The sequence below is a fragment of the Cotesia glomerata genome, linkage group LG4, assembly GCF_020080835.1.
Source record: "Cotesia glomerata isolate CgM1 linkage group LG4, MPM_Cglom_v2.3, whole genome shotgun sequence".
In the NCBI taxonomy this organism is placed as follows: domain Eukaryota; kingdom Metazoa; phylum Arthropoda; class Insecta; order Hymenoptera; family Braconidae; genus Cotesia; species Cotesia glomerata.
Genome location: NC_058161.1, coordinates 21,496,591 through 21,509,153, shown reverse-complemented (window position 1 = coordinate 21,509,153; position 12,563 = coordinate 21,496,591). Strand labels below are relative to the sequence as shown.

The 12,563-nt window shown below is 30.6% G+C and overlaps 1 pseudogene; it reads left to right on the top strand.

Moving 5' to 3' along the window:
• Positions 1–10,492: 10,492 nt before the first annotated feature.
• Positions 10,493–12,535, top strand: LOC123263971 (annotated as a pseudogene).
• The last annotated feature ends 28 nt before the right edge of the window (positions 12,536–12,563 follow it).

Genomic DNA, 12,563 nt, shown 5'->3' with positions numbered 1-12,563 from the left:
TTTGAATTAAAAATATTGTAAAAAATTTTAATTAATATAAACTAATAATCGTGTAAATATTGACACTATGCGTCCTACGCTTTTTTTTTTTTTTTTTTTTTTTTTAAATAAGATACATCTTTTTCTTATTTACGCTATTGTTAATTTATTTTTATTAACGTTTTTTACACTATTCTTAATTCAAATTTATTAAAATTTATTTTCTATTCTTTAGTTTGGTTTTTTATATAAAGCGTGTTTTTAAACTATTATTTATTTTAGTGTCATATTTAAATTTAAAAGTCTAAAATCTCAATAACATAAAATACTTGATACTGTAAAGTATGTTTATAAATATTCTAACCTCTTTCCACGTGTTGACAATATGTATGACATAAAATTTAGCAGTCGCTTGACAATTTTTTAATTTTAACTAACAAAAAAAATAATTTTGACAAATTTTTTTCTCCAATACTTTTAGACTTATCACCAAGAACCATGAAAAAAAAACCGAAGATTTTATCATCAAGCATATCAATCAATCTTGGTCAGAATAAATTTATTTTATATGCTTAAAAAATGTCACAAAGTTGATTAAAAATAATCTTAATTGCAATTAATTCTTTTGGTGTTTTACTTGATAAATATTATTGAAGAATATGAAGAAATATTACTGAGCTTGTTGAAGTTTATCGACTAGGGCAAAGAGAGTGTAATATGCTCAGTAATTAAATTATTGTCATACTTGTTGACTAAAAAAGAACAAGCATGGAGAAGAATATGAATGTTGTTAAATCTTTGGTAGAGGCGTGTTGGACCAACTTGTGGGACATGAATCGCAATGATGAATTTTGGAACGCAAGTAAGCAGTTTATTGAATGTCTAATGGCAATGAATAAGTTTATTCTTTTGGAGGTTAGAAAGTACATTTACAAAATAAATTTTAAGAGCGAAGACATTCCAGGGTTGACAAGCTTACTTTGGAATAAACTCTGGTTACTTGGTGAAGAAATAATAAATTATTTAGATCTTATTATGCGTAATATTATTGAAACAAACATTGGACAAGAAAGAAAAATGGAAATGCAATGTTTTTTAACTTCCCGCTAAGAAAATCGAATAATCGAAAAATCGGGAAGTTATAGTTTTTACCCCGTTTTGCAAAAATCGAGTTTTCAACAGATCTCGACGTTTTGAGGCCTTAGAAATCTTCCCTGACTCTTCCCGCGATGGTGTCTGTATGTCTGTATGTATGTATATGTGTGTGTGTGTGTGTGTGTGTGTGTGTGTGTGTGTGTGTGTGTGTGTGTGTGTGTGTGTGTGTGTGTGTGTGTGTGTGTGTGTGTGTGTGTGTGTGTGTGTGTGTGTGTGTGTGTGTGTAAACCTCTTATAACTTTTGATTGGCTTAACCGATTTAATCGAAATTGGTGGCATTCGAAAGAGCTTCACTGAACTTAGATTTCCTGTAGACTAGAACCGATTCGGACCGGTAGATTCCAAGAAATCTCAATAAAACTAAGAAAAAATTTTTTTTCAAAAGTGGTTTTTTTGGAATAACTTTTAAACGGCTCTATAGATCAATTCCAAAAACTAATCAGCTCTTAACATCGAAAAATTACGTCGATTGCCGTCGAGCCAGTCAAAATCGGTTGATTCGTTCGTGAGATATCGTTGACGAAAAAAATAAAAAAAATGGCAAAAAAGTGTATTCTTTCAAATAACTCGTAAAATTCATGTCACATCCATTTTTGTGTAATGAATTATTTTGTTAACCTTGAAATACCGCGTCCATCACAGCAAACGGCATCAAAATCAGTTGATTCGTTCGTGAGATATCGTTGACGAAAAAAGCAAAAAAATGGCAAAAAAGTGTATTTTTTCAAATAACTCGTAAAATTTATGTCAGATCGATTTTTGTGTAATAAATTATTTTGTTAACCTTGAAATACCGCGTCGATCGCTGCAAACAGCATCAAAATCAGTTGATTCGTTCGTGAGATATCGTTGGCGAAAAAAATTCGAAAAAATTGATTTTTTAAGAAAAAATCCAAAATTTTATATCCGATTAATTTGTGTTCACAAAATGTTTATAGGACTTAAAAAAATATAGTGATTGCTGCCAACCGCGTGAAAATCGGATAACTCATTCAAAAGTTATGACAGTATGAAAATTAAAAAATTGTTTGTTATTAAATTTCCATCAAACTTTTGAGCTCGAAGAGATCAAAAGCATAGAACAGCTATATTTCTATGAGCTCGGTGAGCTTAATCTATTGGAAAACTGATTTTTTTAGCTCGAAGAGCTCAAAAACAGCAGAAACAATACATTTTTGAGCTCGACGAGCTCAAAAACATCATATGTAAACGCTTGGTGTTAGAAATTAGCGAGAAGTTGCAGGGATGGTCTTTAGGTCAACCGTTTTCCAGATTTTTTTTTTTTATTTAACAACTTTGATTTCAAGTATTGCTACGATGTCAATTGTTGCAGCAAACATGACTTGAAGGATGATGTCACACATTTTTCCGCGCCGAGTCGGTGTATTTGATAATTAACGCACTTCAGATTAACCAAAAGTATGAATCTCTTTCTGAAAAAGTAGATGATATTATGTTATTGCTTTTGTCGACATTGAAGGCACACCAGAATAAAAGGTACTATAACGACTCACATTTGTATAGAATAAAGCATCGAGTAATGCAGTTATTTCTGGTCATCACGTTGATGCATCAGTTAAAGGAAGAAAATTTGGTGGATACATGACACAATTGGGGAGTTGATTATTATTCAGAGTAATCAACCCACGGTGAGAATGATGCAGGAGTGGTTGATGATTAAAATCTATTTCAATAATCCTAAACTATTGAAAAAATTCTAGGAACTTCTAGAGAGGGCCAAAGAACAAAGGCCTGGAAGTATTATGTCGATTACCTGGACTGTTTATCATGTTTCGAAGAATATTTCTGGGGAAAATCAGCAGTTATTTGTTAAAGATGCTACTTCCCAACTTTTGTCTTGCTCTTTCAGTCAGCAATTTGTTGTTCGACTTTTTTGTCAGGTCCCTGATTCAGAAAGATGATTTGAAATGATTACCTTCATGTTAATTGTATATCTATATAGTATTCAAATCCGATGCATTTGAATCATTTCAAATCATTCTTAAATCATTTCAAATCTTCTTTCTAAATCAGGGGCAATAGTTTTTTCTTTAAGATTGTTTTGATTTTTTAGTAAATAATGATTTACTAAAGTTTTTTTTTTACAGACGGTGTTGGCAAAATTGGTTGAAATGATTCCTTCATCTTCGATTGTAATTATATTTTAAAGAAGTCTATTGATGAAAATCTACTGCGAGGGAATATCTACAAAAATTCAATGAAGCTTTGTGAATGATATGTATTTTTATTTCAATTTGTACTTTATAAATTGAATGAATTTATTTAATAATAATAATAATAATAATAATAATAATAATAGTAATAGTATTAAATAATTTAAAAAAACTTATTATTATTATTGTTATTTCTTCATTACGATAATCTTAAAATTTTTCTGATGATAATAATATTAATAATACATATATCTTTTTTTTTTTTAGGCAATATTTTATGACGTCCCAAAATTATTAAATATGTCAAAAGATGAGTGGATATCACCAAAGATTTTCGAACATCTAGCTTCAGGCTACAAAATAAATAATATTGGCGCTCATAATTTAGTAAATAATAAATATACATTAGAAAACATCACCTCATCTCAGATAATAAAAACGCGATGTCGAGAATTGGATGAAGAAGAAATCAATAATGAAAATTCTGGTGATTTTCAAAAGAAAATAATACTTTAGAGACTAATGATTCCGTTGGAAGAAGATTTATCAGGAATATTGAGACGATAAAAACTAGCTAATGGCATTAAATTGATTGTCGTTGCGAGTTTGATTGGCAGTATGGCAAATTTAGGCCGGGTCGCGAGGACTGCTAAAATATTTTGCGCGAAGCAATTGGTCCTAGGTAGTATAAAGGATGTTGAGAATACCCTTATTAAAAAAAAATATTTAAAATGATTCAACCCATGCAAAATGTATATCGATATATTTGTCAAGTTGAATCGTTTTTAATCGCTTTGAGACATTTCGAATCGTTTTAAATCTTTTTTTTTTTAATAAGAGTAAAGAGTTTCAGATGTTAAGTGTGTCTGCAGATAAGTAGGTTCAGATAATAGAGGTGAAGGCACATGAGCTTAGAAATTATTTACTGGAAATGGGGTGAAAAATCATCGGCATTGAATAAACTGCTAATAGTCTGTATAGAAATTTCTCAGGCTGGTGTTGTTAGGTCACTGAATGTTATTGTGACTGGTGCTATTTATATGTGGCATTACGCACAACAAAACACGGAAAAAAGTAAACTGTAAAATTCACTCGGATTCCGATTAATTTTTATAGTTTTAAACAGTACAGCGGACATCGGGATGGCAAAAATATAAATATTACAGATCTTACAGACTGTAAAAAGTGTAAAAGCCACAATTTATAATGTAATATCGAAAATAAGTGATTACTAGCTGTCACTGTAGTAAATAACGACTCTCTCATCTTAAAAAATTACAATTTCAAACAGTAAAAATTGCTGTTTTAATATATAGTCCATACTATGAGGAGAAGGAGAACTCAGATGAGAAGAAGGGGGTCTCAATCTAGAAGAATTTAACATTTGAAAGAGTAAAAATTCTACTTTAAAAATATATATTTTACCAGTCCAAGCAAGTCAATAATTATAGTTTGATTTTTAGCGTTGCGTTTAAAATTTACCATTTTACTTTGTAAATATTGACGTTGCTTGTACTGAAAATTTAGTAACTGTATTTTATATTTTTTACATATTATGCGATCATTTTTTAGGTACGAAATGATAAATATCAAAGTCAAAATTCTTAATTATTATAATTTAACATTTTCGACATTCACATAGCGAATATTACTGTTTGAAATAGTATTTTCTTCCATATAAAGTATAAATTGTAGCATTTAAATGATAAATATTATAAAGTGATTAGTAAAATCACGATTTTACTGTTTGAAATGGTAATTTTTAGCAGTTGATTATTATTTATATAAATCGACTATTATTTATTACAGTTTACTTTTTTCCGTGTATATATTATCGTAATTATTTTAATTGAGTATTTATTCTTATAAATTTATAATGAAAATAAATGTATTTATAATGAAATTTATAATGAAAATAAATGTCATAATGTATTTGTTAAAAAAAAATCTGAAAATTATTAAATAATCTATTAATTTTTAAATAACTTCGACATTTCTTTTCGGATCATTTCTGAAAAAATGAAAGAATTATTAGAGCTCAAAAAACCGAGTCGATTGCCGCCATGAACGTGAAAATCGGTTGATTGATTCGAGAGATACTGTGTAAAAATCGGTTTATTCATTCAAAAGTGATTGCAGTTCGAAAATTTTAAGAATAGTGTATTATTATTATACTTATATCAAGCTTTTGAGCACTAAGAGCTCAAAAGCATATAACAGGTAACTCTTTGAGCTCAGAGAACTCAAACGAACACATAAATTGTTAAATTCATTTACACAATTAAATTCGTAATAATTATTATATTTATTAAAAAACAAATCTTTTAAAATATTGTTTATATTTATTATTTAGTTATAAGGTAAGTATTTTAATAATAAAGGTAAATATTTTAATATTTATATAATTATTTTAAGTTATATATAAGTATTTTAATTATATAAGTATATTTATAAGTATTTCAACTTATATATAATTAAGTTATATAATAAGTCATTCAAGTTAGCCGACGTTTTAACTTTTTTGATTTTTTTTTAATAATTAAATTAGAACAAAAAAATATATTTTTAAAATTGCACTTACAGTTTTTCCAGTTTTTAACAAATGACAATTTTTTTTCTTTTTTCTGGTCAATTTTTCAATAAAAATAATTTTTTAATTTTTAAATGTCGGCTAACTTAATTTTCATTATTTTTTATGAAAATGAAGTTAGCTGACATTTCAAAATTTTTAGAAATTCTTTATTGAAGAAATTTCAATTAAACAATTAAGAAAAAAAAAATTTCACTTGTAAAAATTGAAAAACTATAAGTGCAATTTTTAGAAATATTTTTAGTTGTAATTTGATTAAAAAAAAAATCAAAAATTTTTAGTCGTCTGCTAACTTCAGTGTCATTATTTTTTTTAAAAATTTGTAGGCGTAGTTCCTTGCAGCAGTTGCAGCAGTTGTAGCACTGCTTGTTGACGAACCTGGGATCCGAATGTTTGGTGCATTTGATTCGGGATGAATGAATGTACGTGTGTGATCGTTTGCGGTGTCAACGGAGCGTACTGGAGTTGATGTGGTGGTGAAATATAATTCAGTGCGGGAAGCATCCCCAAGTTGATTGGATGAGCTGGCTGAACTTGAGGTATGAATGATGAACGAACAAACGAGTCTAGAGGCGTTTGTGGTATAAATGGTTGAAAAGGGATGTGTGTTAAATATGATTGAGCCACACCTGGCTGAGCTTGACCTGTCAATGGCTGACTGAGGCCGGGTTGTAAGATCGGTTGAACTGAACCTGGCTGAATTTGCACTGTCATTGATGGACTGAGGCCGGGTTGTGAGATGGGTTGATCTGAACTTGGTTCAAGTTGCAGGTCCGGCTTCAGTTGCTGCGACTGCTTTTTTAGTAGCTGTTTCACCTGCTTTTGTAGTTGGCGACTAGATCGCTGGAGATATTTTATCTTGATAGCAGCTGCAGCACCATCACCATGTCCCACGTTACCAGGAGCACCATTATCACCAGCAAGATGATCGTTTGCATCCGGGGCAGCAGCATTGATTGCTGGACCAGGACCAGGAGCCAGGACAGGACCAGGAGCCGGGACAGGACCAGGAGCCGGGACAGGACCAGGAGCCGGGACAGGACCAGGAGCCGGGACAGGACCAGGAGCCGGGACAGGACCAGGAGCCGGGACAGGACCAGGAGCCGGGACAGGACCAGGAGCCGGGACAGGACCAGGAGCCGGGACAGGACCAGGAGCCGGGATAGGACCAGGAGCCGGGATAGGACCAGGAGCCGGGACAGGACCAGGAGCCGGGATAGGACCAGGAGCCGGGACAGGACCAGGAGCTGGGACAGGACCAGGAGCCGGAACATGACCAGGACCAGAAGCTGTATAATTGTGAGCAAGTGCAGCAGTAGCAGTAGCAACATTGCGGGCAGCAGCAGTAGTAGCAACATTGCGGGCGGCAGCAGCAGCATTGGCAGTTGGAATGGTGACATTGCAAGCAGGTGCAATAGCATTGACCGCAAGAGCAGCAGCATTGGCAGTCGAAGTGACAGCATTCGCACGAAGCGCAGTAGAGTGACGAGTGTTAACATGCTGCGCTGCTACGTGTGCGTAGGTCCTAGGTCCCACAACACGTGGAGCACCCACAATCTGTTCACGGTTGCTATTCATTCTTCTTTTTGGTTTTCCACGACCTGCGTAAAATTTTTTTATTATTGTATTATTGTCAATAAATATTAAAAATAATAATAACACTGAAGTTAGCAGACGTCTAAAAATTTTTTATTTTTTTTTAATTAAATTACAACTAAAAAGATATTTCTAAAAAATTGCCCTATAGTTTTTAAAGTTTTTTACAGTTGAATTTTTTTGTAATTGTTTCATTGAAATTTTTCAATAAAAATTTATAAAAATTTTATAATGTCGGCTAACTTCATCTTCATAAATAATAGTACTATCACCGGATCAATTGCAAATTTAACTATAATAATTTTTTTTAAAATAATAATATTCTCGTCACAAAATTTTGCTTACTCTCAATTATTTAAATCATAAATGACTAATGCCCAAGAAATATCAAACCTAATTTATGATAAAGATATACCCGTTACAAAATTTTTCCTAGTCTCTTAATTATATAAATTAATTTTTTAATTTTTGACTTATAATCACATGGACATTTACAAAACAAAATAAATAAATAAACAAATTTTGTTTATCGCGAAATTCAAATCTATTTGTAACTACTTCGAAAATTTATCATAATAAATTAAATGACACTGAAGTTAGCAGACATCTAAAAATTTTTGATTTTTTTTATTAATTAAATTACAACTAAAAAGATATTTCTAAAATATTGCACTATAGTTTTTAAAGTTTTTTACAGGTGAATTTTTTTTTAAATTGTTTAATTGAAATTTTTTCAATAAAAAATTTATAAAAATTTTAAAATGTCGGCTAACTTCATTTTCATAAATAATAGTACTATCACCGGATCAATTGCAAATTTAACTATAATAATTTTTTTTTAAATAATAATATTCTCGTCACAAAATTTTGCACATAGTTTTTCAACTTTTTTACATGTGACAATTTTTTATTTTAGTTGTTCAATTGAAATTTTTTTGATAAAAAATTTTGAAATGTCGGCTAACTTGATTTTCATTAACTGTTTTAGAAAAGCATAAGAAACAGAAGGCGCTAATTCAGGTTAAGGCTTCTTCAATGATACAAAATTTAATTAAATAAACTCATTTTATCACACAAATACGCCGGAGAAAAAATTTTCCTTATTGATTAAAAATATTGATTAAAAAGAATTAAAAGTGATGAAATTCGAATTATTTTCAATAATTTCAATTCTTTAGTTTGTATATATAGATATACAGTTTGCATGGATTGACCGCTTTCCAATTCTTTTCAATCAGTATTTTTTTTTTTTTACCAGAGTATTTTCTTAATTATATAAAATAAATATTAATTAATGTCATTATCATTAAATAAAAAATATATAAAAAATAGCAACTTACCGCGACCGCGAGAACTAGCTGGATTCATTGTACGTATATTATTTGGAGTAATTAATTGCTTTTAAGATAATAACACAAAATGGCAGTGAACTAGCTTGATATATTAAGCTCAGTGTCATATCGCTTGTACAAACATTCGATTGGAGCATTGCAAATCCGCCAAAATTGCAATACTATTGCCTTAACCCTTCAATGGTCGCGTATTTTTTGGTTTCTCTGATGCGCATGGCGCATGCGTCGATTAAAATAAAATTTAATAAACAATTATTAAATTGGTGAAAGTAATGAAGTGAATTAAAAAATAAAACTGCTTTTCCATTATAATATTTTAGAATGTAATCAAGTGTAATAAATCGAACGTAGTGTTTAATTAATAATTCATCGCGTAATATTTTAAAGTGATGAGTGAAATTCGAAGAAAGAGTGCTGTCAACAATCCACCGGGAATATAACCTAAACGTAAGTTTTCAGAACTTTTACTCTATTAATGAAATTTTCGCAAAAAAATAACAGACCCAAGTAAAAACATTAAATTTAATTTACAAAAATCACATATAATTTATATAGAACGATATATAATTATATATATATATATATATATATATATATATATATATATATATATATATATATATATATATATATATATATATATACAGAGTGTCCCAGAAGTAACGGACGCCATTGTAGCATTTGATAAAAAAAATAATTCTGAGATGAAAAGTCCTTAGCCATTTTTTAATCAGACGCATAGATAATTAATTATTAATTAAAATAATGTCCTTTTATGCATTAGAGAGAGAGCACCAGTGTCCAGTCAAGTCCGTTCCAAACGAAGACGCTTGCACGTGTGAATGTGTAAGTAAATTTGTGTGACTACGTTAGCTATAGTAGCTAGTTAGTCATACAGTTAGTTGTGTCTTTGTTTGCCACATACTTTACTGGACACTGACGCTCTCTCTCTAACACATAAAGCGACGTTACTTTAATTTATAATTAATTATTTATGCGTCTAATTAAAAAATGACTAAGGACTTTTCGTCTCAGAATTATTTTTTTCATCAGATGGTACAATGGCGTCCGTTACTTCTGGGACACCCTGTATAATTGTATATCATTTCTTTTGGGACAATAAAATAGTTATTGAATGCATTTTGTTATTTTATTACGATTTCCTCAGCAAATTAAACTTATAAGTTGTATTTTATTTAAGAACAAACGAGTACATTTTTTGGTGTAATTTCAATTTTTGCTGTTTTTTATTTTTAATTTTTAAAATATGTAAGTTATTTGTTAAAACTTTACCTTGAAACTAAAATAACTTTTACTTTTTAAAATGCTGATCTCCACGTCAAAATTTCTATATTAGCTATGTATTTTTTTGTTGTTTTAATGCTAGGCCGTAATAAATGTTTTTTGTGAAATTTTATTTTTCTAATTTCTTTCAGAAAAAATTTTTAAATTATTAACTTTCACAAAGTTTCCGCGATGGCTAGTTAATTATTATTTTTCGGAAACTTAATTTTACTTGACTTAAAAATTTATTTAAGATATAATTAAACAAAATAAAATTTCTAAAAATTTATTATCTACAGCTTAACCTTAAATAAATAAAACGATTAAAATTATTTCAAAACAAAATACCGATAAGTTTAATTTAACTAACTTACAAACAAATACTGCTCATAAATCATTCAAATATGTTAAGTTTACAAATAAATTAAGTTCAATTGATAAAATAGTCTGTATAAAAAACGACATTCGTTTAAAAAATTTAACAATAATGAATAATTTACCGTGTAAAAAAAAATACAATCTGTTGAAATTTCACTGAGCATTTGAATATCGTCACATATAATAATTATAGAGACTAAGTACATAAATAATAGTAATAATTATAGTAATATTAATAGTAATTATTATAATTTCAACTATAAATTAAATTTTAGGTGTCAATATAAGCAGCAATCATGTCGTCGTCAGCTAAATGTCGTAGCTGTGGATCCAATGACATCGATACGGATCCATCTCGTGGAGACTCCGTATGTACAGCATGTGGTGTGGTCTACGAAGACCAACTAATTGTAAGCGAAACTTCATTCGAAGAAACTTCATCAGGTAACATGATGGTCGTGGGTCAATTTGTAGCAAGTGATTCAACAGGTTCAGCGTCGGGTTTTGGCGGTGGTTACCGAATCAACAGCAAAGAGTCTCATGAAATAACCATTCAGAATGCACGCAAAGGAATAACTCATTTATGTCAGCAACTACATTTAAAATTTTAAAACCATACAACATCGAGATGTCGGTGAATTTTTATAAAATGGCCTTAGCTAAAAATTTAACACGTGGTCGAAAACAAGCCCACAGTCACGCAGCATGTGTTTACATAACATGCAGAACAGACAGAACATCAAATTTATTAATTGACATTAGCGACGTACTTCAAATAGATGTTTATGAACTAGGACGTACGTATTTGAAATTAATTACTGCATTTTCTTTGACAATGCCTTCAATGGACCCCTGTTTATATATAATTCGTTATGCAAGCAAACTAGATTTTGGAGCTAAAACTCATGAAGTATCAACAACTGCATCACGATTAGTTACTAGGATGAAGCGTGACAGTATCCATAGTGGTAGAAGACCATCAGGTTTGTGTGGAGCTGCTTTATTAATAGCAGCACGATTGCATGAGTTTAATCGTACACCCAGTGATATTATTAAAATAGTTAAGGTACATGAATCAACACTACGTAAGCGATTAATTGAATTCGGTGATACTCCATCAAGTGCGTTGACGCTAGATGAATTCATGACTGTTGATTTGGAAGAAAAACAAGATCCACCGGCGTTCAAAGCAACTCGAAAAAAAGACCGCGAACGTCTACAAAAGTTGGAGAATATCGATGAAGAGTTTGACGATCTGCAGAATGAAATTGATAAACAACTCAGTCAGCACCAAATGTCGAGAAAGAGATCGCGTGAAATCAGTAATACTGAAAATATCGAGACAAATCGTTTTATACATGAAAATACAGTGGATGTTATTCAGAATTGTTTGGAAGATAATTCCGATAAAATTGACGGAAAATCAAAAGCGCAGTAATATTGAGTTGGGACCGGACATAGCCTCGATGGGATTACCATCTTCATTTAGCGATTCACGCAATGCTAAAGAAGTAAATGAAAAAATTGATAAATTCAATAATGGGACTGGGGAGATAGATCTTAATGGATTGGACGATGATGAGTTGGATAGTTATATTTTGTCAGAAACGGAAGCTGGGAAGAAAAAAGTTATGGGGAATTCTGTGAACGCTGAATATTTGGAATTGCAAAAAGAAAAAGAGGAAAAAAGACTAAAAGCTATAGAAGAAGGAAAGCCGGAAAAGAAAAAACGTAGAACTGGAAACAGAAAAAAACAGTCTGTACCAGCTAATACTACTGGCGAAGCTATTGAAAAAATATTGCAAGAGAAGAGAATATCGTTGAAAATTAATTATGATGTTTTAGAAACATTGAAAGTTAATAAGAATAATACGCTGAGTAATAGTAAAAAAGACGCAGATGGAGAAACTGCAAGAAATAGGTTAGATAGTGTATCGGAAAATGAAGATACTGATAAAGATGTTAAATCAGTGGTGGATACGAGAACTGACGGAGAACATCACGAAGATGCTGATGCTGGATGCTGATACTGGAGAACAAGTTGAGGATGAAGAA